At 39.9% G+C, this 25,000-nt stretch overlaps 1 protein-coding gene across 1 annotated transcript in view; it reads right to left on the reverse strand.

Annotated features, from left to right (window-relative positions):
• LOC126981556 (phenoloxidase-activating factor 2-like) overlaps positions 1-25,000 on the reverse strand; it is a 94,678-nt gene that overhangs the window by 69,191 nt on the left and 487 nt on the right. The gene's annotated exons all lie outside the window — the stretch shown is intronic.

Below are 25,000 nucleotides of genomic sequence, written 5' to 3' on the forward strand. Positions count from 1 at the left end.
TTTTTCCATCTCCTTGTCCTCGCTTTTATAATTGTCTTTTTCCTCCTCCTCCTCCTTCTTCTTCTTCTTCTCCTCCTCTTCTTTCCTTATCGTCTTTTTTTCCATCTCCTTGTCCTCGCTTTTATAATTGTTTTTTTCCTTCTCCTCCTCCTCCTTCTCATTCTTCTCCTCCTCTTCTTTCCTTATCGTCTTTTTTTCTATCTCCTTGTCCTCGCTTTTATAATTGTTTTTTTCCTCCTCCTCCTCCTTCTCATTCTTCTCCTCCTCTTCTTTCCTTATCGTCTTTTTTTCCATCTCCTTGTCCTCGCTTTTATAATTGTTTTTTTCCTCCTCCTCCTCCTCCTCCTTCTTCTTCGCCTCCTCCTCCTCCTCCTCCTCCTGCTCTTCCTCCTCCTAGATCAGACAGTGTCAATCTTCATTTTCCAAGTATTCTAGCCAGACACCTTTTTAACCTTCGATTAACTCTCTCTCTCTCTCTCTCTCTCTCTCTCTCTCTCTCTCTTTTCTTTCTTCCTTCCTTTATTATTTTTTTCTGCCACATTCCTTCCAAATTCCCCTCTTCGATATCCTTCAGTCCTTTCTCTTTAATAGGATGCTGCAAGGTCGCATTCCTACTAGATCCTATTCCCTCTCTCCGTTTCTTTTTCTTTTTTGTTTTCCTCCCTTCATTCCTTCTTCCCTCCACTTCTTTTCTTCTTTCGTTTATTTCCTTCGTTTATTTTGTTAGTTGTTTCTTTGTTTGGCTTCTCGTATGTTTTTTTTTTTTTTTGTATTATGCCTCTCTTCTTTTCTTCTTTGTTTCCTTCCTTCTTCTCCTCCTTCATTCATTTTCTTCTTTCGTTCATTCGTTTCTTTCTTCCTTCTTTCGTTCTTTCCTTCGTTTATTTCTTGTCATTTTAATTTCTTTCCTTTGCTCTTCTTTTTTTTCTTCTTTTTAGTATTATCTCTTTTCTCCTTCTATCAGTCTTTCGTTAGTGTCCTCCTCTCTCTCTCTCTCTCTCTCTCTCTCTCTCTCTCTCTCTCTCTCTCTCTCTCTCTCTCTCTCTCTCTCTCTCTCTCTCTCTCTCTCTCTCTCTCTCTCTCTCTCTCTCTCTCTCTCTCTCCCCCGGGGTCTTGGCAAAGCGTAGGCAATCTTTCTCATTGTTTTGTTAATAACCTTCTATGATAACATTTTTTCCACGCTGGGTCTTGCATCACGCACCATTACCTGAGGAGGAGGAGGAAAAGGAGGAGGAGGAGGAGGAGGAGAAGGAGGAGGAAGAAGAGGAGGAGGAGGTAATTGTGGGAGTAATGGAGAGAGGAGGATAACATGAGGTGAGGAGTGAAGAGATAATGGGAAGATGACGGAGGAGGAGGAGGAGGAGGAGGAGGAGGAGGAGGAGGAGGAGAGAAGCTAAGAATAATGAGAATGAAAAGGAAGGGAAGAAGAGGGAGGAGGTATGAAGAGAAGGAAGGAAAATTACTGGCCATATTAGGAGTGAAGGAAGAGAGGAATAAAGTCGTGGAAGGAAGGAAGCAACGACACGAAGATAACGAAGGAGAAAAAATAAGAAAATGAGAATGGGGGAGAAGGAAGAAGAAAGATGAAGGAGGTTATAAAGGTAAAGGAGTGAAGGAAGAGAGGAAAGGAGCGAAAGAAGGAAGGAAGGAAGCAATAATGAGATGACAGAGATGACGAAAAGTTAAAAATATGACAATAGAATAGAAGATAAGGAAGAAGGATTTTATGAAGGGGAAGGAGGAAAATTTATGTTAGGAGTGAAGGAAGAGAGGAAAGGAGTGAAGGAAGGAAGGAAGGAAGGAAGCAATAATGAGATGACAGAGATGAAGAAAATTTGATGACAATAGAAGATAAGGAAGGAGTTAACGAAGGTGAAGGAGGAAAATTATGTCGGCAAAGTTAGGAGTGAAGGAAGAGAGGAAAGGAGTGAAGGAAGGAAGGAAGGAATTAAGCAATGATAAGAAGATGACGAAAAAGAAGAATATGCGAATAGAGAAAGATGAAGATGATAAATGTGAGGAAGGAAAAATATAGATAAGGAGTGAAGGAAGAGAGGAAAAGAGGAATGAAGGAAGGAGAATGGGAGGGAGGAACGAAGGAAGAAAGGAAGGAATAAAGAACTGTATCGAGAAAGCTATAAATGTGGAGTAAAAACAAACAAACAAGCGAAATAGGAAGTGAAGGAAGAGAATAAAGAAGGAAATGAAGGGAGGAACGAAGGAAGAAATGAAGGAATAGAGAAGAACTGTATCGAGAAAGCTATAAATGTCGAGTAAAAACAAACAAGCGAAATAAGAAGTGAAGGAAGAGAATAAAGAAGGAAATAAAGGGAGGAACGAAGAATGGAAGAAGCAGAGAAGGAAAGAAAGACCAATAAATATAACTTCTTGCAAACTAATGGACAAGAAAAAGGAGGCGATGAAAGACGTAGAGAAATACAGATGAAGAAGCAAGGGAGAAAATAGAACCTTCTGTCTCCTGTTCTCCCTCCCCCATCCATTATCGTGCAAGACCTGTAACCACCTGTCCATCATTCTACCTCCTCCTCCACCTTCTCTCCCTCATCTCCCTCCCTCCCTCTTTTCCTCCCCTTACCTATTCCCATCTACTATTCTTCTCTCCCTATACGGCTTTCTTTCTCTGTCACTCTCCCTTTCTTTCCTCCCTCCTTACCTCTTCTCCCTCCCTCCCTCTTTTCCTCCCCTTACCTACCTCCATCTACTATTCTTCCCTCCCTGTACGGCTTTCTTTCTCTATCCCTCTCCCTTTCTTTCCTTCCTCCTTAGCTCTTCTCCCTTCCTCTCTCCTTCTCTCTCCCTGTCTTCATGCTTCTACTGTTCCTCCTTGTTTTTTTTATCGCTCTCTGTCTCTCTTTCTTCCTGTTGTACTCTCCCTGCCTTCCTCTTTCTCCCTACTTCCTTCCTCTCCCTAATTCCATCATATACAATTCTTTCCTCCATCCACCTCTTTTATTATTTATCCTTTCCTCACAAGCTTATTTTTACCCTACTATCTTCTTTTCTTCAGTTCCCTCTTTCTTTCATCTTCCTTTCTTCTCTAGTTCTCTTCATCTCCTTGCATTCTCTCTCTCTCTCTCTCTCTCTCTCTCTCTCTCTCTCTCTCTCCTCTAAGATTACGAAAACCATTAGTTATCCCGGGAGTGAGGCGACACGTTCTGATGGTTCGTCTGGGCCATCTCGACTCGGCCAAGGTCACTCGCCCCTCCTCCTCCTCCTCCTCCTACTCCTTTCGCTTCTCCTCCTTCTTCAGTTTCTCCTCCTGCTTCAACTTTTCCTCCTTCACCTTTTACTCTTCCTTCTTCTTTTGCTTCTTCTCCTCTTCATCCTCCTCCTCCTCCACCTTCTTCTCCTTCTTTCTCCTACAACTTCACTTTCTCCTCCTTCTTCACCTTCTCCTACTCCCCCACCCCTCCTCCACCTTCTCCTCCTCCTCCTCCTCCTCCTCCTCCTCCTCCTCCTCCTCCTCGTCCTCCTCCTCCTCGTCCTCCTCCTCCTCCTATTACTACTACTCTTTTTTTTCCTCTTGTTACAGACGCATGATTAAAAGTGAGAGAGAGAGAGAGAGAGAGAGAGAGAGAGAGAGAGAGAGAGAGAGAGAGAGAGAGAGAGAGAGAGATGTAGCCTATCATTCCAGCTAAGAATAAGGAGAGAGTGATTGTGTTGTTGTTGTTGTTGTAACTGCTGTTGTTACTTTCTATTGTTGTTTTCATCACTGGCATTAAGCGAGATGTTTTTTTCTCTTGTTTTCGTCTTATAATCTCCTCTTCCTTCATCTTCTCCTTCTTTTTTTTCTTATTATTATTCTTCCTCCTCCTCCTCCTCCTCCTCCTCCTGCTCCATACTTCTTATCTTCCTCTTCCTTTCCTGTTCAGACTTTCACTTATACTCCAACACTCACTACTACCACTACTTTTACTACTACTACTACTACTACCACTACTACAAGAACAAAAACGAACAAGAATAAGACCAAGAAAACAAGAACAATAACGAGAATAAGTAAGAGAAACCAAAAAGCGACGACAAAGAAAGAAAAAAGAAAGGAAAAGTAACGTGTAAAACGATATATTCTCCTCTTCGTGACCCGGATATACGGCGAGAACGTCACACTATTTACGAGTCAAGTACCAGTCAATCCACCGGTCCGTACAGCGTTGACGAGACTGGAAAAGTTGGTGTGTGTGTGAGTGTGTGTGTGTGTGTGTGTAGCTAGGAGTGGTTGGATGAGAGAGAGAGAGAGAGAGAGAGAGAGAGAGAGAGAGAGAGAGAGAGAGAGAGGGTTAATTACTCAATAAATCAATCAGCAATCTAATTAAACAGCTAATTAGTGAAAGCGATAATCCGTCATGATACAAAACTCATCTTCCATTGAAAAAAAAAAAAAAACTTCAGCTATTCCCCGAAGAGGCTTACACACACACACACACACACACACACACACACACACACACACACACACACCATTAGTAAACAGCAAGAATGGGAGAAAAAAACAAATGAAGAAGAACGAAAAAAATAATGTAATGTCAAGAAAATGAATGGCAAAATTAAGTAGAAAAAATTATCAGACAATGTGACTGTAAGAGAGAAAATAATTATAAGGAAGTTAAGAAAGAATAATAGTGATGATAATAATAAAAAGAAGAAGAAGAAGAAGAAGAAGAAGAAGAAGAAGAAGAAGAAGAAGAAGAAGAAGAAGAAGAAGAAGAGGAAGAAGAAGAAGAAGAAGAAGAGGAAGAAGAAGAAAAAGAAGAAGCAGAAGACGAAGAAGAGGAAGAAGAAGAAAAAGAAGAAGAAGCAGGAGAAGAAGAAGAAGAGGAAGAAGAAGAAGAACAACAACAACAACAATAACAACAAGAAAAGCTAATAAGTGATCGAAATGCGTGTATAAGGAACCAGATATCATTTATGAACGCGACAAAAAAAAAATAACCGTAACAAGTGTGAACGAATACATAGTTATATAAAAAACGAGTATGACGCAACGATAAGCAAGTAGCATTATTCACTTTACGATATAGCAGAGGCGCAAGAAATATAAACGCCGCAGCAGGAAACGTAGAAGTCAACGAAACAAAAACACAGGAAATTATTGAAACGTAACACGGGGCGAGGAAGGAAGAGGGAGGAAAGGTAAGGAAGGGAGGGAGGGAGGGAGGGAAGAAAGTTGGGAAAGGGAGGAAAAGGTGGCAAATCCAAACAAGGGATGACAATAAAATAATCAATATCCAGAGGTCAACGGAACCACGCAAGCTTTTAACCGGAAGAAAGAAAAAAATGCTACCAAATACAAACAAAAAAGTAAAACATGAAAATGAATAGGAGCGTAGGACAGTGGAAAATACAAACAAGTGGTGAAAAGAAAAGAAATAATATCCAAACAGAGGTGAACGAAACCAGGCAAGATTTTAGCCGGAAGAAAGAAAAAGATACCACCAAATAAAAACAAAAAAAAGTAAAACATGAAAATGAATAGGAGCGTAGGACAGTGGAAAATACAAACAAGTGGTGAAAATAAAAGAAATAATATCCAAACAGAGGTGAACGAAACCACACACGCTTTTAACCGAAAGAAGAAAAAAATACCACCAAATACAAAAAAAAAGTAACATGACAGTGAATAGGAGCGTAACACAGTGGTAAATACAAACAAGTGTCCATAAAAAAAAAGATCAATATCCAAACAAGGTGAACGCAACCACGCAAGCTTAAAACAGGAAGGAAAAAAACACCACAAATTACAAAAAAATATATATAAAAAATAACAAAAATAAATGAGAACGTAACAGTGGCAAACAAACAAGAAAGAAAAGATAGAATATTTTTAACGAAAGAAAATGATAAATAAAACGGAGGAGAGAGAGAGAGAGAGAGAGAGAGAGAGAGAGAGAGTATTGACATTAGATAATAACAAAAAGTAGAACAGATAACAAACACGGATGCAGGATGACAAACACAGACAAACTAATCACGCCAGAAACAATATTAACACAGAAACACATTTTTTTTTTTTTACAGCTACGGAGACAGTTCAAGGGCGTAATGAAAAAAAAAAAAAAAAAAAAAAGGCCCGCTACTTGCTGCTCCAGAACAGACAATATATACAACATATGTACAACAATAGAAACATAACTGGAACAAAATGATGAAACTAATATGAAACAGGTGCCCAAAAAATGAGAAAAAAATAAGAAAAGTGAAAATAAAACAATAATCCACAATCCAGTCACGCCAGAAAAAAAATATTAACGCAAACACGAACGAAACACGAACGACATGATAAGACAAAAATTTAAACACGTGCCAAAAAGAGAGGAAAAAAAAGTAAAATTAAGAAGTGAGGAAAAAACAATAATTCACAAACCAGTCACGTCAGAAAAAAAAATATTAACGCAAACACGAACGAAACACGAACGAAATGATAAGACAAAAATTAAACACGTGCCAAAAAAAAAGACAAAAAAGGGTAATATTAATAAAAGTGAGAAAAAATACAATAATTCACAAACAAGTCACGTCAGAAAAAAATATAAACGTATCAATAAAAGTAAAAAAAAAAGAAGCATAAAAGGAATAAAATGATAAAAAAGGAAATATGAAAATCGCACCGAAAAAATACTGATATAAAAAAATAAAAAAAATGACAAACGCACCAACCAGTCACGGCAGAAACAATTTAAATACATCAAAACACGTAAAAAAAATAGAAGGAATAAAATAATAAAAATGTATCAATATAAATCACGCACCAAAACAAACATTGACATAAAACTAAACACACACGAATAACCATTAACAGACACAAAGAAAAAAATAATCACCGAACCAACAAACATCACAAAAGAAAGACACGAAATAAAAAGAAAAAAGAAAGACTGAAAACCCTTCCCGAAAATTTAAAAAAGAAAAGAAAAACAAATATAAACAATAAAAAACGACCAAAGCAAACCCTTCCCGGAAAATAAAGAAACAAAACCTCATTAATAAAAATAAACACAATATAAAGAATCAAAACAAATGACTGTGCTGGGCGTCTTAACACATGAAAAAAAGTACCGGACAATACCAAAACCCTTCCTAAAAATATGTAACGTGAAGAATAATAGTGCTTGGTAAAAAAAAAAAATAATAATAAAAGTCTAAGTAATAATAACATAAGTACAATGAGGAATCCAAACAAATGAAAGTGCGCGGCGCCGTAATTCTTCTACATTAGCACCGTTCTGACGCTTAAGCAACAACGCGTCCCAATTAGTCCTGATCACGGGGGCGGGGGCAAAGGTGACGGAATGGGCGGGAAAGTGACGGGGAAACACCTTCGTTGGGAGAGATTGCGCGCGTGCCTTCGTAATGATAGGTGGATAGATAAATGGATAGATAGATAGATAGATAGAGAGATAGTTGGATAGATAGATAGATAGATAGGCATGTAGTATGTAGGTAGGTAGATATGTACATGGATAGGTAGATAAATAGATAGATAGATAGACAGACAAGGAGGGAGAAAATATGGTTAACAGAAGTAAGAAAAAAACAAGAACGAAAATAAATACTAGTAGATATATTTAACGAAAAAAAATGATAAAAGAAAGAGAAAAAGAGGGGAGGGAGAGAGAGAGAGAGAGAGAGAGAGAGAGAGAGAGAGAGAGAGAGAGAGAGAGAGAGAGAGAGAGAGAGAGAGAGAGAGAGAAATACAATAATAATAGTGAAGGCAAATAACTTCCCTTCATTAGACCTTTAAAGTAGTAGTAGTAGTAGTAGTAGTAGTAGTAGTAGTAGTAGTAGTAGTAGTAGTAATAGAAGTAGTAGTAGTAGTAGTAGTAGTAGTAGTAGTAGTAGTAGTAGTAGTAGTAGTAGTAGTAGTAGTAGTAGTAGTAGTAGTAGTAGTAGTATTAGTAGTAGTAATAGTAGTAGTAGTATTAGCAGGAGTAGTAGTAGTAGTAGTAGTAGCAGTAAGTAATGGCATTCCACAGAACAGTTCATGTACATAATTATCCACTCTCGTTTTCATTTCACTCGCCATCCAGCCATGAAATTGGGCGAACAAGTTTGCCACACGGAACGAACGTAATCACTACAACATTACTTCCATTATATATAAAAAAAGAAGCAAAAAAAGAATTACGCTTATCTCCGCTTCTTTTCTGAGTGTGCGTGCGTGTGTATGTGTGTGCCTGCGTGTGTATGTGATTTTCCTCTTTTATTCTTTTCTTTGTACCTAAATCTCTATACCTGTCATTATTTTACTTCTTCCTCTTTACTGTTTACCTGTCTATTTGTCCGTCCGTCCGTCTGTCTGTCTGTCTATCTATTCTTGTCTTTGCCTATTCATGTGTGTGTGTTCGTGTGTGTGTGTGTGTGATTTCTTCCTTAATGCATTCCTTTATACCTGAATTTATACCTGTCCTTCTTATTGTCATTCCATCTTTTTTTCTCTTCCTGTCTATTTATCCATCTGTGTGTGTGTGTGTGTGTGTGTGTGTGTGTGTGTGTGTGTGTGTGTGTGTGTGTGTGTGTGTGTGTGTGTGTGTGTTACGTACAAGTGGGACCTATTAACTAATGTGCTCAGAGGCCTTGGGAGGAAACCGCTTTGGCCCCACCCTTGAGATCTCTCCTCCAACTCTTTTTCCCTCCATTGCCTCTTCCTCTCCCTTTCTCTCCAGCCCTTCCCCTCTTCCTCTCTTTTCTCTTTCTTTTCCTCCCCTTCCCATCTTCCTCTTTTATCCCTTACTTTCCTTCTTTTCCAAGCCTCTTCTTCTTTCCCATTATCTCCCTCCTCTTCTCTCCCTTTCTCTCCCTTCCCTCTTCCTCTATTTTCCATTTCTCTCCCTCCTTTCACAACCTCCTCTCATCTCCCTTTGTCTCCCTCCCTTCCCATCCTTCTTTCCTCTCCCTCCCTCCCCCTCCTTCACTCCCATTATCTCCTTCCTTTCCCTCCCTTCCCATCCTCCTCTCCCTCCCTCCCTCCCTCCCTTTATTCAGTCATGCGGATATGAAACAGGATTTTGTTGAGGATAAATGTGGGTTATTTTGTGTTTCCGTGAGAGAGAGAGAGAGAGAGAGAGAGAGAGAGAGAGAGAGAGAGAGAGAGAGAGAGAGAGAGAGAGAGAGAGAGAGAGAGAGAGAGAGAGAGAGAGAGAGAGAGAGAGAGAGAGAGAGAGAGAGAAAAAGAAGAAGAAGAAGAAGAAGAAGAAGAAGAAGAAGAAGAAGAAGAAGAAGAAGAAAATTTAAGAAAAAATAAAAAGAAAAGTAGAAAAAGAAGAAAAAGAAGAAGTAAATGAAGAAGAAAAAGAAGCTGAAATATACATGAAATTAATCCTTTATATATTTTTTTTATCTTTTCGTTTCACTTTTATTTCGCTAGGATGGATATACACTCTCTCTCTCTCTCTCTCTCTCTCTCTCTCTCTCTCTCTCTCTCTCTCTCTCTAACAAGCCCCACGTGCCAAGGATAAACACCCCTAAGCCTCCTCAAGTGTAACCAATTAAAAACAGGTGTAACGGACGCGGGGGAGCCGGGTGAGAGGTCAGCGAACAGGTGTGCTATCTATACTTACTTTTAATCTATCCCACCAGCTATGAATTTATATCTCTATGTCATTTTATCTTCCAAGCACTTATCAATTTATATCTGTCTCTTGAATTAACCACTTATTTCATCAACTGATCTAACTATTCATATATTAGTCTATCATTATATTTGTCTTGTAATAACAAAAACGGAAGATATTCTAATAACAGGAATAAAAATGGACTCTAATTTATATCCTCTACGTCCATGTCTGTTTAATTATTACCTTCATTATTCGATCAAACTATTCATATATGTCTCTATTAGTTTATCTGTCTAGTAATTATCAGACACTAAAGATTTTACAATGAAGAATTTATATCTCCATGTCATTTTATCTTCCTACCACTTATCAATTTATATCTGTCTCTTGAATTAACCACTTATTTCATCAACTGATCTAACTATTCATATATTAGTCTATCATTATATTTGTCTTGTAATAATAAAAACGGAAGATATTCTAATAATAACAGGAATAAAAAATGGACTCTAATTTATATCCTTGACGTCCTTGTCTGGTTTTTTTTTTTCAGAAAAGGAGACAGCACAAGGACACACAAAATAAGGAAACAACAATAAAAAAAAAAGCCCGCTACTCGCTGCTCCCGTAAAGAATCCGAAGAGGTGGCCGAAAGAGAGGTTTAATTATTACCTTCATTATTCGATCTAACTATTCATATATGTCGCTATTACTTTATGTCTAGTAATTATGAAAGACTAAAGATATTGCAATGAAGTATGAGGATGAGAAGTGGACTTGGACAGGTCATTGCATACATAGAGTTGATAGCAGATGAAAGACCTAAGTAACAGAGCGGAAACCCAGGCAATGAATATGAAGCCAGAGTAAAGTGGAGAGATGAAATTGGAGAGTATTTGCGGGAGCAGGATGGAGTACACTTAACATCAGTCACAGCGGTGGAAAACGTAGGGAAAGACATTTAATCCTGCAGCACACTAATAACAACTGATGATGATGATGATGATGATAATGATAATGATGATGGCTTTCCACTTTGTCTATATCTGTCCTTCAATGCCTCAAAAACTCAATTTCTCCATCTATCAACTCCACAAAACCTTCCAAACACCTCTATTTTTCGACAACACTCAGCTGTCACCTTCTTCTACACTAAACATCCTCGGTCTATTCTTAGCCGGGTAGCAGCGATGGGCCAAATTTGTGGCTTTACCGTGTACCAGCGAAGGGCCACATTTTTGCCATGATATAAACCCCCCAAAATAGATGATGCATTAACTGATCACAAATGCGTTGATATATATTATGAAATGCTTTGCGAGAGTGATGATTTTTCTCATTAATTCGCTTAGAGGGACCTTTAAGAAACATGATGAACGCAGTTTCCGGGTATACTCAAAATCTGAACTGGAAACTTCACATCTTCCTTCCTCCTACCGTCTATCTAGCTAGCTACTCGCCTATTTGTCTCTATCTTCATTTATCAATCTGGAACTCATCAATTTATCTATCCGCCTCGTCATGTTTCACTTTTTCTACCATTTTTCTTTCTGCCTAACTATCTATCTCTATCTTCTCTTCTTGTTTCTCTTTTTCTGTCATCTGTGTCACGACCTGTCCATCTTTTTCACACGTCTTGTTCCTGTCTGTATTATTTCCTCACCCATTTATATATTTCCCCATCTGTCTATATTAGGAAACAGAAGGGAAAAAAAAGAGGAGGAAAGGTGAAGGATACACAAGAGACGGGAAAGAGGAAGAGGAAGAGAGAGGAGGAGAATGTATGAGAGTTTTTGTTTTTCATCCACAGCAATTTTTGAAGGAGAAAGGGAAGGGATGAAGAAAAGATGGGTGGGAAGGGGGAGGGGAGAGAATCGACTGGAATGGATGGGAAAGGAAGGGAAGGGAAGGGAAGGGAAGAAAAGAAAAGGGAAGGGAAGGGAAAGGAAGAGAAGGGAAGGGAAGGGAAGGGAAAGTAAGAGAAGGGAAGAGATGGGAAGAAAGAAAAGGGAGTGTAAGGTGATAAAAGAAGAGGAAATAAAAGAGAAAAGTATGAAGAGAAGGAAACAGAGAGAAGAGAAGGGAAGCGAAGGGAGGGAAGACAAGGGAACGAGAAGAAAGGGATGGACATAAAAGAGTAGGGAAGGAAAATGGGGAAGGAAAAATATAAAAGAAAGAAAAAGGGTAAAAAAGGAACGGGAGGAGAAGTGAATGTAAGGGAAAATAAGATAAATGAAGGGAAGGGTAACGAAGAGAGAGAGGGGCAGAAAGGTTGAAGGTACGGGCGTGGGAGGGAAAACTAACCATACTTTGTTGTCTTGATGAAATCCCTGTAAGTGTAAACCTTCCGTGTTTGTGTGATTTGAGGGGAGAGTGAGGGGAAGGAGGGGACTGAGGGGGAGGGAGGGAGTGATGAGGGGAGTGAGGGAGCAAAGAGATAACAGGGGGAAGGGAGAGAAAAGGGGAACAGAAAGGGAAGGCAGTGGAAGAAAGGGAGGGGAAGGGGAGACGTTGAGGGGAAAACTACGGTATGGAGGGGAGAGAGAGAGAGAGAGAGAGAGAGAGAGAGAGAGAGAGAGAGAGAGAGAGAGAGAGAGAGAGAGAGAGAGAGAGAGAGAGAGAGAGGTAAAAAAATAAAGAAAAATTAAAAGAGGAATAGCTCACAAATAAATCATAATAAAATAAAACGTTAAGTAACTGTATTTTTAATTATAACAGGCCACCTTTTTTTCCTTTATTTATTTAAACGTACAAATATACACTTGAGGGTACGAGGTATGAATGGAGGAGGAAGAGGTGGAGGAGGAGGAGGAGGAGGAGGAGGGGAGAGGGGAGAGTGTGATATGAGAGGCGGTGATGTTGGGAGATTAATTAACACGGCTTACACAATTCTCCCCTCTCTCTCTCTCTCTCTCTCTCTCTCTCTCTCTCTCTCTCTCTCTCTCTCTTCCCTTTCTCTTGCTTATCCTTCGCTTCTTATCTTTTTGCTAACATTTCTTCATCCTTTTGCAACTTTTTAAAAATCGAGGTTAAGTGGAAAGAGGAAAAGAGGAGAAGAAGGAGGAGGAGGAGGAGGAGGAGGAGGAGGAGGAGGAGGAGGAGGAGGAGGAGGAAAGATGGTGATGAAACAGAGTGGGAAGATTAACGAATATGCATGAGAGAGAGAGAGAGAGAGAGAGAGAGAGAGAGAGAGAGAGAGAGAGAGAGAGAGAGAGAGAGAGAGAGAGATATCTAAAATGAAGACAGTGTGAACTTCTCTCTCTCTCTCTCTCTCTCTCTCGCCCTTGGCACCGGAAGAGGAGGAAAGGGGAGAGGGCGTGGGAGAGAGAAAGGAGGAAACGAGTGCCTGGAAAATATGAACATTTAAACAGGTGAATTAAGAGAGAGAGAGAGAGAGAGAGAGAGAGAGAGAGAGAGAGAGAGAGAGAGAGAGAGAGAGAGAGAGAGAGAGAGAGAGAGATACAAGTTACATTACGCCTTCCGCTCGCTTGAAAATTTGTGTGTGTGTGTGTGTGTGTGTGTGTGTGTGTGTGTGTGTGTTTGTGTGTGTGTGTGTTACGTAATGATAATGGAGATGCACACATGATAAAATGAAAAAGTACGTAATTAAAGAAAGATTATGGCGAGGAAACAATGACAGAGAGAGAGAGAGAGAGAGAGAGAGAGAGAGAGAGAGAGAGAGAGAGAGAGAGATAATAAAACAAATACAATAACACAAACATGAAAACACAAGCACTGAAAAACAAACACAAACACCACCTACAAAAATAAACAAACAAACAAACAAGACGAAAGGAAGCTACCCAGTCTTAAACAATGAAACAATGAAGAAGAGAGAAAGGGATGGAAAGGAGGACGGGAAGGGGGCGGGAAAGGAGAAGGTGGAGGAAGAGGAGGAGGAGGGGGGAGAGGGAGGGGGGAGAGAGAAAGGGAGGAGGCGAGGCAGGAAGGAAGGAAGCAAGTAATCAAGTCGATGATATAACGTAATAGAAAAAAAGAAAAAGTAGAGAAAGGCGGTGATGCAATATTGCGGATGTGACCTAAGAGAGAGAGAGAGAGAGAGAGAGAGAGAGAGAGAGAGAGAGAGAGAGAGAGAGAGAGAGAGAGAGAGAGAGAGAGAGAGAGAGAGAGAGAGAGAGAGAGAGAGAGAGAGAGAGAGAGAGAGAGAGAGAGAGAGTTAAACCTAAAAAGTGTAATGTTGAGCCTCCTTTTTGTACAGAAATATTATGTTTGAATAAAAGAGAGAGAGAGAGAGAGAGAGAGAGAGAGAGAGAGAGAGAGAGAGAGAGAGAGAGAGAGAGAGAGAGAGAGAGAGAGAGAGAGAGAGAGAGAGAGAACAAGACATTTCATTCATATTTCGTCTAACAGGAATATAAAACAAAAAATCAAGCGAAACATCAGAACCAAAACAAGAAATCAAGCGAAATATCAAAACCAAAACAAGAAATCAAGCGAAATATCAAAACCAAAACACTCTCACCACCATCACCATCACCACCACCACCACCACCACCACCACAATCACGGTCACCCATACATCACCCAGCACCTCCACGCCCTAACCCTCACCTTCACCCTCACCTCTTTACCCCCCTCAGAGCTCATCAATCACCCCCATCCCCTCAACCCCCCCCCCGACCCCCCCTGACCCCACCTGACCATGCCCACAAGCCCTGACCTTATCATTTCTGCCCACGTAAAAACTGAACATGGCCATCACGACATGAGGCTTGCCAGACATACAGACATACAGAAAGCCACTTATCCATCCAGAAACAGACATATAGACAAACAGAAAGCCACTAAGCCATCCAGGAACAGACATACAGACATAGAGAAAGCCACTTAGCCATCCAGAAACAGACATACAGACATACAGAAAGCCACTTATCCATCCAGAAACAGACATACAGACATACAGAAAGCCACTTAGTCATCCAGAAACAGACATACAGAAAGCCACTTAACCATTCAGAAACAGACATACAGAAAGTCCCACAGCCATTCAGTCAGACATAGACATACAAAAAGTTTCTTAATCACTCAGTCACCCTCACAGACATACAGACATACAGAAAGCTTAGCCAGCCAGTCAGTCAAAGCTTGCCACTCAGTCAGACATAGACATTCAAAAATACAGAAAGGCCCAGTCAGCCAGCCAGCCAGTTAGTCACCCAGTCATCCAGCCACACAGACATACAGAAAGCTCTTCAGTCAAGTCACATAGCCACAGACATACAGATATACAGACAGCTCCTTAACCAGCCAGTCAGACATTCAACCACACAGATAGCCATACAAACAGACTAAATCAGACGTAGACAACCACCAAGCAAGCCTCTCATTCCTTTTAAATAGATATAATAGACAGATTATTATTTTTCCAGCTGACATTTAACGGTCGTATTACAAGACATTTCAAAGAACACCTATTTGACAAGGCTTTCGTAGGAGTTGTGGGCATTTCCAGGAGTAGTTTTATGACCCTGGTGGTAGTGTGACCCTTCTTCTGTACCGTGAACCTCAAGAAACACTCATCAGAACCCGACTGACCCCCTCTTTGACCTTTAGAAATAGCTGATGTGTGAAGCAAATGTGTCTTATAATACTGACCTTAATAATTTCAATCTATCTATCTATCTATCTATCTATCTATCTATCTATCCATCTCTTCCTCGTCCATATTTCCCCGGCCTCGTCCCGCTGGTCAAGACATCGAAGCCTCGTGTGGACGCTGGAGGCCGCCTCGTGACGTTGGAGGCATTGGTCCGTCTCCATCCCCGGCGTGTCTTCTCTCTGACCTCGCGAGCGGTTGGCAATAATAAGGCGGCTCTTCGCTTCGCACGTCAAACGCTTCGTGAATAAGCTTTGTCTTGGTGATATGTTCGGATTTTTCTTCTTCGCTTTTAATTTTATTGTTATTTTCTTCTTGTTTTATATTACTGTTTTCTCTTCTTCTGTTCATCTGTTTATCGGCTATTCGCTTCGCACGTCAAACACTTCAAATTTAATCCGTTTTTTAAGTATTATGGTTGTTTTTCTTCTAATGTTGCTGGGGCGGTTCTCTCTTCTTTTATCTTTATCTTTATTGGTTTTCCACTCTCACGGCAAATACTTTACGAATAGCGTTGGTTTTGCTGTTTGGGATTTCATTTTTGTTTTTCCTTTTATGTTATGTTACTGTTATGTTCTTCTTTTGTTACTTAGTATACTCTTCTTTCTGTATTGACTCCCCACTTCTCACGTCTAACACCTCATAAATAGCTTAAATATATTCCGTTGTAGAGTATTCTGATTTTTTCCTTCTTCTTCTCTTGTTTGTAGTTATTTTCTCCTCTTCTACCTCTATCTTTATTGTTTTTTCACTCTTCACATCAAACATTTCGTAAAGATAAGAAATGAAAGAAATAATTAAATAACAAAAGAGGACGAATTGCAGAAGAAAAAAAAAGTGCACCATGTTATTTTGTTGTTATATTTCTTCTTTTCTGTTCATCTTTATCTTTCTCAGCTCTTCACTGCTCACGTCAAACACTTCTGAAATAACTTAAATATTATCGGTTTTAGAGTATTCTGGTTATTTTTTCGTTTTATTTTTTTGTGTTATTCTTGAGTTTTCTTCTTTTTTATTATCTTATTGTTATTTTCTTTTGTTATTTATTATGCTTTCTTCTGTTTATCTCCGTCTTCATCGGGTCTTTACTTTTTCATCTTAATAAGAACGTAAATAATAGTCAGTCTTGGTGCATTTGATTTTTTCTTCTGCTATTCGTCTCCTTTTGTTATCTTATTATCATTTTATTTTATTTTTATATCTTTATCTCAAGTGTTTGGGATTTAGGGTTCTTCTATTTCATCTTTTGTTATTTTATTAATTCATCTTTTCTTCTCAAACATTTTTTAAATAGCGTAAATATAGTCAGTCTTTGTGTGTTCGGATATTTTCTTCTTTTTCGTCTTGTTATTTTTGTTGTTTGTATAGGATTGTTTTCTTTTCTTCGTTTCTTCAGTTTATTTTTATCAAATTGTGGATTGTTTTGACTCGGTCCGTGAGGCAGAGCGGTCTTGTGCGTTATTTTCTTCTTCTACCTCTTATTACTTTTATTCGTCTTATTATTATCATTATTCTCCTCCTCGTTCTTATTCTCATTATCTTGTCAATTTGTTTGCCTCGTTTGTGTAATGAGCCAACAGGCTTTCTGCTGCCTGCACGTCCATTTTTCCATGTTTCCTCCTCCTCCTCCTCAACCTCCTCCTCCTTCTCATTCTCATTCTGCTTTTCCTATTCCGAAAACGTAATTACCCTGGGGTTTTTTTAACGAATCTTCTATTTTCCTTTTTTCTTACCCTTCCTTTCATTAACTTCTTTCCTCCTCCTCTTATTATTACTTCATTCTCTTATTAGTGACCCAACGAGCGAATGATATTAAGTAATGCTCTGGCAAATCTTTTTCATACAGTCTCAGTTTTATTTTCTGTTTTATTTTCTTGATTTATATTCTCCGTTTTCTACTGTTATGTATATTCATTTTTATTTCCTTCCCTTTTTCTCTTCCTTTTCAGTGACGCAAGGGATGATAACAGTGATTTATGATGATGATGATGATGATGATGACGATGCAAGACGTGGCGGAAAGGCAAGGCAGTGTTGATTTGTACGATGACAATGGAGCGAATCTTCTTCACTCATCATAACACACACACACACACACACACACACACACACACACACACAATGCAGCAACAGCGAGGTGACTATGACGTGTGCTTGCGTGACGCGGGAGAACGATAATGACAGAAAGAAAAAAAAGGTAAAATAACGCAACCAGGAAGGAGACACAAAAAATATAATGACGCGGACAACTACTGTAATGCGTGGAAAGATTTATTTGTTTGTTGATTTATTTTTTTGTAGTTGTGTGTCTTATTTATGTGTTATGGCTCAAAATTTCACGTGGCATGTTTTTTTTCTTTCTTAAGTGGTATTTATGATTTACACACACACACACACACACACACACACGCACGCACGCACACACACCTCTGACCCATTTTCATTCCTCCCACCCAATCACACACGCCATTACTTCAGCTATGAGGGGAATGGGCCAACACACACACACACACACACACACACACACACACACACACACACACACACACACACACACACCTTAATTGTTTTTACCTGTATTCCTTTCCTGTAAAATAAAATTAGGAATCACAAGACAATTTTACAACAGTTTTTTTCATTAGATATTTATACCTTCCTTTTTTTTTTTTTTGCCCTCAAGTTGTTTCCTTTAATGTAAAAAAAAAATATCTTACTTAAACAAGAACACAATGAACAAAAAGATTAATAGAAGGGTGAGTTTGTCGTATGAGGGCAAGATTTTTTCAGCTTGGGGGCGATATATTCAATACGGTGACGCAGACGTCGGCGTCACCGTATGGAAAGGGTTAACCTAACCGAACCCTAACCTAACAAAGCATAACCTAACATTATTTAAAGCCCATTGATTCACTCACCAAGCTCATCATTTACTCACTATTTATTCACTATTGATTTATACACCGAACACTCCTTGATTATATGCACCAGACATCCATTGATTATAATTATTCCACATTAACCTAACCTCGCCTACAGTAAACTAACCTAACCCCAACCTAACCTAACCTAACTTAACCTGTAGCCCATTGATTTCCTCACGATTAAATTCACAATATATTCACCACTGAGATATTCACCCGACACCCCTTTATTTATTCACCCCAGACCCCTCTATTATTCACCCTAGCTAGCCTACCGCATAAGCCTCCACCTCCATCACCTTCGCCAAGCCTCTGTTATTTGGCCTCAAGTCCACCTGTTTACCCTTCAACGCGTGTCGTTTACGCCAAGCAAGTATTATTATTTCCAAACACGTTGATTTACCTTCGTTCACACACACACACACACACACACACACACACACACACACACACACACACCTGCATGCTTGGTAATCAGAGCGGTCAGGTATATATAGAGTGTATATTTACTATGTTGACTTAGATGTTGCAAGAATAGCTAATGCGAGGGATAATGTTCTCTCTCTCTCTCTCTCTCTCTCTCTCTCTCGTTTTGTTTTTTTCTTTTATTCTTTTGATTTTGCAAGTAAAATAGAAAAAAATACTATAAACTACCTTACTACTACTACTACTACTACTACTACTACTATATCTACTACTACTTTCATCCCTTTAACTCCCCTCTCGAGTAATTTTCTCAATGAAATTCCATCACGATGAAGTATTGCTTTTCATATTAAGTTACACGGTCATGGGTTGGCTGGAGAGAGAGGGCCAATCTCTCTCTCTCTCTCTCTCTCTCTCTCTCTCTCTCTCTCTCTCTCTCTCTCTCTCTCTCTCTCTCGCTGGGTAAGGGTGGGTTGTCATGTCACTGCAAATGTGTGTGTGTGTGTGTGTGTGTGTGTGTGTGTGTGTGTGTGTGTGTGTGGTTAAGAAAAGAAAGAACAAGAAAATAAGAAAGGAGAAATGACAAAATTATAAGACTAAAAAGGAGAGAGTTGATAAAAGCAGAAACAAAGGAAGAAAGATGGAGGAGGAGAAGCAGAAGCTGCAAGGAGGAGGAGGAGGAGGAGGAGGAGGCGAAAAAGGAAAGGGAGAGAGAAAGATTGCAGTGAGAAAAGCAAGCATGGAGACACGAAACCAAGGAGAGGAGGAGAAAGAGGAGAAAGACATGGACGAAAAAGGGAGAAGAGAAGAGAAAAAAAGAGAAGAGAAGGGTGACCGGGGAGAATGGGAGAAGGGGAAGAGGGAGGAGGGAAGGGGGAAGAAGGGAAGGGGCATTTTCTGGACACTCCCTCAAGGTCACAGTGATAGGAGAGAAGAGATTGGAGAAGGAGGAGGAAAGGGAGAGAAGTGGGAGGGGTAGTAACAGTAGTAGTAGTAGTAGTAGTAGTAGTAGTAGTAGTAGTAGTGGTAGTAGTAGTAGTAGTAGAAGTAGTAGTAGTGGTAGAAGTAGTAGTAGTAGGGGTGAGGGTCATTATATACTGGGCACTATTGCGTCACAACAACCACCACCACCACCACCACGACACAGACATCGGAGTGAACGGTAGTGGGAGGTAGGGTGGGACTCACATACCTGGACACACGGGGTCATCTCAACAGGTGGGAGGGACGGAGGGAGGGGCGGAGGGAGAAGAGGGGGGGGGTTGAGAGGGGACGGAGGGAGGGAGGGAGGGGGGGGGCCTGTGAAGGTGCAGAGACGTAATATTGAGGAGAGAGAGAGAGAGAGAGAGAGAGAGAGAGAGAGAGAGAGAGAGAGAGAGAGAGAGAGAGAGAGAGAGAGAGAGAGAGAGAGACAGAGAGATAAAGACAGGCAGACAGGCAGACAGACAGACAGACAGACAGACAAATTCATAGACAGAACCAAAATACACCATCAATATTAATCTATATTTATACAACTTTCAATCTTCCTCTTTTACTTGACGCTACATACATACAGACAGACACACATACAGTACGGACATACGAACACACAAACATCCTCTCTCCCCACCCCCCCCCCCCCCAAAAAAATAGCAGGTAATTCTGTAAGCAAATCAGATAAAATAATATAAGAACAGGTAACTGACAATAGCTAACACATTCTAATCACAAAACGAACAGGTAAGACAGACAAAGGTACTACAGGTAATATATGTAAAAGAACACTGAGATGAAAATATTTAAGTTACAGTCATGAAGATGTTTTACGGAATACTGATATGCGTGTTCAAGTAACGAAGCTAGGAATACACAGGTAGGTACACACAGGTAGGGCAGGTAACACAGGTCCGCGCACAGGTGAACACAGCCACCCCGCCAGGTAGATCTGTATATATATAGTAAGCATCACCTCTGAACGGACCACTCCACCCACGAAGATCCGGGAGTGGAAGAGAGGAGAAGGAGGAGGAGGAGGAGGAGAAGGAGAAAAGGAGATATAATAATAATAAGAAGAAGAAGAACAACAACAACAACAACAACAACAAGAACAAGAACAAGAAGAAGAAGAAAGAATATGAGAAAAAGATAGATGAATATGAAGAAGAATAAGAACAAGAACAGGAACAAGAACAGGAACAAGAATAAAAACAAGAAAAACAAGAACAAGAAACAGAACACGAAAAAAAAAACAAGAAAAACACGATCATAATAAAATCAAGAACAAGAATAAAACAAAAAAACAAAGAGAAAAGGAAGAAAAAAATGTAAATAGAATAAAGAAAAGAAAAGAAGGAAACGGAGAAGGAAGAAGAAGAGGAAGAGGAGGAAGAGAAGAGCCCCGCCCAAGACCAACAGGTTCCTCTTAACGGGTGACTTGCTGACTAAACCACTAAACCTCTTGCTGACTTACTGAAAGAACTGACTGAACTGACTGACTTAAAAACTGTTATGACTCTGAACTCTGACTGTCAAACACGCTGACTAACTAACTGTATAACTGACTGACTAGCTGACTGCTGGAACCCTTTGCTGACTTACTGACGAGCTGACTGAACTGACTGACTTAAAACTGTTATATGACTCTCTGGATTCTGACTGTCAAACACGCTGACTAACTAACTGCATAACTGACTGACCTATTGGCTGACTAACTGACGAGCTGACTGAATTGACTGACTGAAAACTCTTATAAGACTCTTTGAACTCTGGCTGGCAAACATGCTGACTAACTGACATCATAACTTACTGACCTATTGGCTGACTGAATGACTGACAGCTGGAACCCTTTACTGACTTACTGACGAACTGACTGAACTGACTGACTTAAAACTGTTATATGACTCTGAACTCTGACTGGCAAACACGCTGACTAAGTGACTGCATAACTGACTGACCTATTGGCTGACTAACTGACGAGCTGACTGAACTGACTGACTTAAACTTGCTATATGACTCTGAACTCTGGCTGGCAAACATGCTGACTAACTGACATCATAACTAACTGATCTGATTAACTAAGTGGTTGATTGATAGAACCTTTGCTGACCGGTTGAGCTCATGAACCTGCCTGACACATTGCTTCGTTGATTGAGTAACTGCAAGTCGCTAGATAAAAGTTCAGGCCACAGTTCGCGCCCCATTTAGATAAGTAACAAGCAGACGATGAAAACAACATATGGGGTCGTATTTTAAAACATTTCGCCTTCCAAGTTCACATATTTGGCAAGGCTTTCGTAGGAGTTGTGTGCATTTCCAGGAGTAGTTTTAAGACCTTGGTTGTAGTTTGGCCCTTCTTCTGTACCGTGAACCTAAAAAAAACACTCATTAGAACACGATTGATCCCCTCTTCGGCCTTTGAAAATAGTTAGGTTAGGTTAGGTTAGGTTAGGTTAGGTTAGGTAAGGTTAGGTTAGGTTAGGTTAGGTTAGGTTAGGTTAGATTAGGTTAGATTAGGTATGGTTAGGTTAGGTTAGGTTAAGTTAGGTTAGGTAAGGTTAGATTAGGTTAGGTTTGGTTAGGTAAGGTTAGGTTAGATTAGGTTAGGTTAGGTTAGGTTAAGTTAGGTTAGGTTAGGTTAGGTTAAGTTAGATTAGGACTGCTTTGGGATCCCAGTGATAGTTTTACCCGACTTCTGCATCCTGAACGGGAAAACCACCATGAGAACCCGGTTATTCTTCTCTGTGGCCTTGGAAAATAGTCGTTATGGGAGCCCGATACGTTTACGAATATGGAAACTAGTCCCGTCAAGATGCTGGGTTGTGGGAAGGATAGGAATAGTAAAGTTGTGAGTCCCGTGAAGATGCTGGGTTGTGGGAAGGGTAGAAATAGCAAAGTTGTGAGTCCCCTGAAGATGCTGGGTTGTGGGAAGGGTAGAAATAGCAAAGTTGTGAGTCCCCTGAAGATGCTGGGTTGTGGGAAGGGTAGAAATAGCAAAGTTGTGAGTCCCCTGAAGATGCTGGGTTGTGGGAAGGGTAGAAATAGTAAAGTTGGGAGACCCGTGAAGATGCTGGGTTGTGAGAAGGACAGTAATAGTAAAGTTGGGAGGATACACTATAGCTGCGCGTGGCCTCAGTGCTCATTTCCGTCGCATTTGCCCTTGACGTAGTAAGAAGTTTTAAATTAACCCTCTGATATGCTCACCATCCAAAGAACTGATTAGTGTTAGGATATGATGTAAAATTACTTATTCACTGAAATGCTCACCGTCCAAAACCTGACACATAGACAATAGAAGATGTGAAAATAATAAATACATTGATAAAACACTTGCCTTATTGTGTATTATGTAAAACTGACTAACAGAAATATAGACGAAAAATTAAAACTGAAACATCGATATAACATGTTTCTTATTTTAGTGACAACATAAAACTACCTAGCATAAAAATAGAAGAAAATGCAAATAATAAAAAAAAAACATCGATATAACACGCTCCTTATTTTGTATCATGCATAAAACTGCTTAACATAAACATAGAAGAAAAATACAAATAATAAAAACCGATAATACACGTTCCATTTTTTTCTGACATATATAAAACTACCTCAAGTAAACAATAAACAATGATAATAATGATAAAAGCGTCAAAAAAACACGTTCCTTATTGTTGTAACATATATAAAACTGATACTAAAGACTGGTTGGTATATTTAAACACTTCCTCCTCTGATATCAATAGTTACCAAAGGACAAAAAGGAGATCAGTCGGGTTCTAATGAGTGCTATTTTAGGTTCGAGGTTTACAGAGGAAGGTTTAAACTACTATCAGGATCATTAAACTAGCTTCGGAAGTGCCAGAAAGGAGATCAATCGGGTTCTAATGTGCTATTTTAGGTTCGAGGTTTACAGAGGAAGGTTCAAACTACTATCAGGGTCATTAAACTAGCTTCGGAAATGCCAGAAAGGAGATCAATCGGGTTGTAATGAGTGCTATTTTAGGTTCGAGGTTTACAGAGGAAGGTTCAAACTACCACAAAAAGAAAAGGAAGAAGTAGAAAGAAGAATATGAAGAAGAAGAAGAAGAAGAAGAAGGAGAAGAATACGAACAACAAGAGAAAAAAATGAAAAGAAAGAGGAAGGAAGAAGTAGAAAGAAGAAGAAGAAGAAGAGAAAGAAGAAGACGGAGAAGAATACGAACAACAAGAGAAAAAAAGGAAAAGAAAGAGGAAGGAAGAAGTAGAAAGAAGAATAAGAAGAAGAGGAAGAAGAAGAAGAATACGAACAACAAGAGAAAAGAGGAAAAGAAAGAGGAAGAGGAAAAAAAGGAGGAGGAGGAAGAGGAGGAGAAGGAGGAGAAAGAAAGAGGAGGAGGAGAAGAAACGAGAAGAAGAAAAATGAAAAAGGAGAGGAAGAAGAAAAAGATGGAGATGCAAAGAGGAGGGAGGGAAACAAAAAGGAAAAAATAAATAAACCGGTCTCGAAAATGCCCCAGACTCCTACGAAAGCCTTGTGAAATGTGTGTACTTGGGCACCGATGTGTTAAGGAATACGGCCCCTAACCTTAGCGTATCATTTCTAACCGGTTACCTTCAGACGCCAGGCCGAGGAAAATAAGCGGTTACAGGAGCGATAAATCCATTAGCTTCTTAAGGCACGAAGTAAAACAAGAAATGGAGGTCAGGCCATGATGGAAATTTACGAAAACTGAAGAAAAAAATTAAGACTGAAAAAAGAATAAGTAAAAATTTGTTCAGTAACCAAAACGAGATCTTGATATATTAATAGCCACGCCCCCTCCTCCTCCTCCTCCTCCTCCCTCCCAGGTGCTAATGAGGTGTGGCACAGGTGCGGCCTCTCAGGTGAGTCTCATTAATGTTGTTTTCTTCTACCTGAGCCGTGAATCGCCTATTAATTGGACATGGTAAAGAGGAACCTCATAGCCGATATTGTGAAAGAGAGAGAGAGAGAGAGAGAGAGAGAGAGAGAGAGAGAGAGAGAGAGAGAGAGAGAGAGAGAGAGAGAGAGAGAGAGAGAGAGAGAGAGAGAGACAGAGAGAGGAGGAGAGAAGAGAGAGAGAGAGAGAGAGAGAGAGAGAGAGAGAGAGAGGGAGGAGTAGCAGGAGTAGTAGCAGTAGTGGTAGAAGTAGTAGTAGTAGTAGTAGTAGTAGTAGTAGCAGTAGTAGTAGGAAGAGGAGGAGGAGGAGGAGGAGCAGGAGTAGTAGCAGTAGTAGTAGTAGTAGAAGTAGTAGCAGCAGTAGTAGTAGTAGTCATTCCTCTTTGTATGTCTAATACGTTATTTCTGACATCAACATAAAACATCAGTACATTATATAGACAACCCCCAGTTTTCCTCCCATATAGCTTCCCTCCATCCCTCCATTCATCCCTCCTTCTGTCCCTCCATTCATCTCCCTTCACCTGTCCCTCCATTCATCCCTCCCTCCACTTGTCCCTCCCTCCCTTCCCCCCACGCAGCCTCGCCT

Source organism: Eriocheir sinensis, chromosome 48 (genome assembly GCF_024679095.1).
Source record: "Eriocheir sinensis breed Jianghai 21 chromosome 48, ASM2467909v1, whole genome shotgun sequence".
NCBI classification, from domain to species: Eukaryota; Metazoa; Arthropoda; class Malacostraca; order Decapoda; family Varunidae; genus Eriocheir; species Eriocheir sinensis.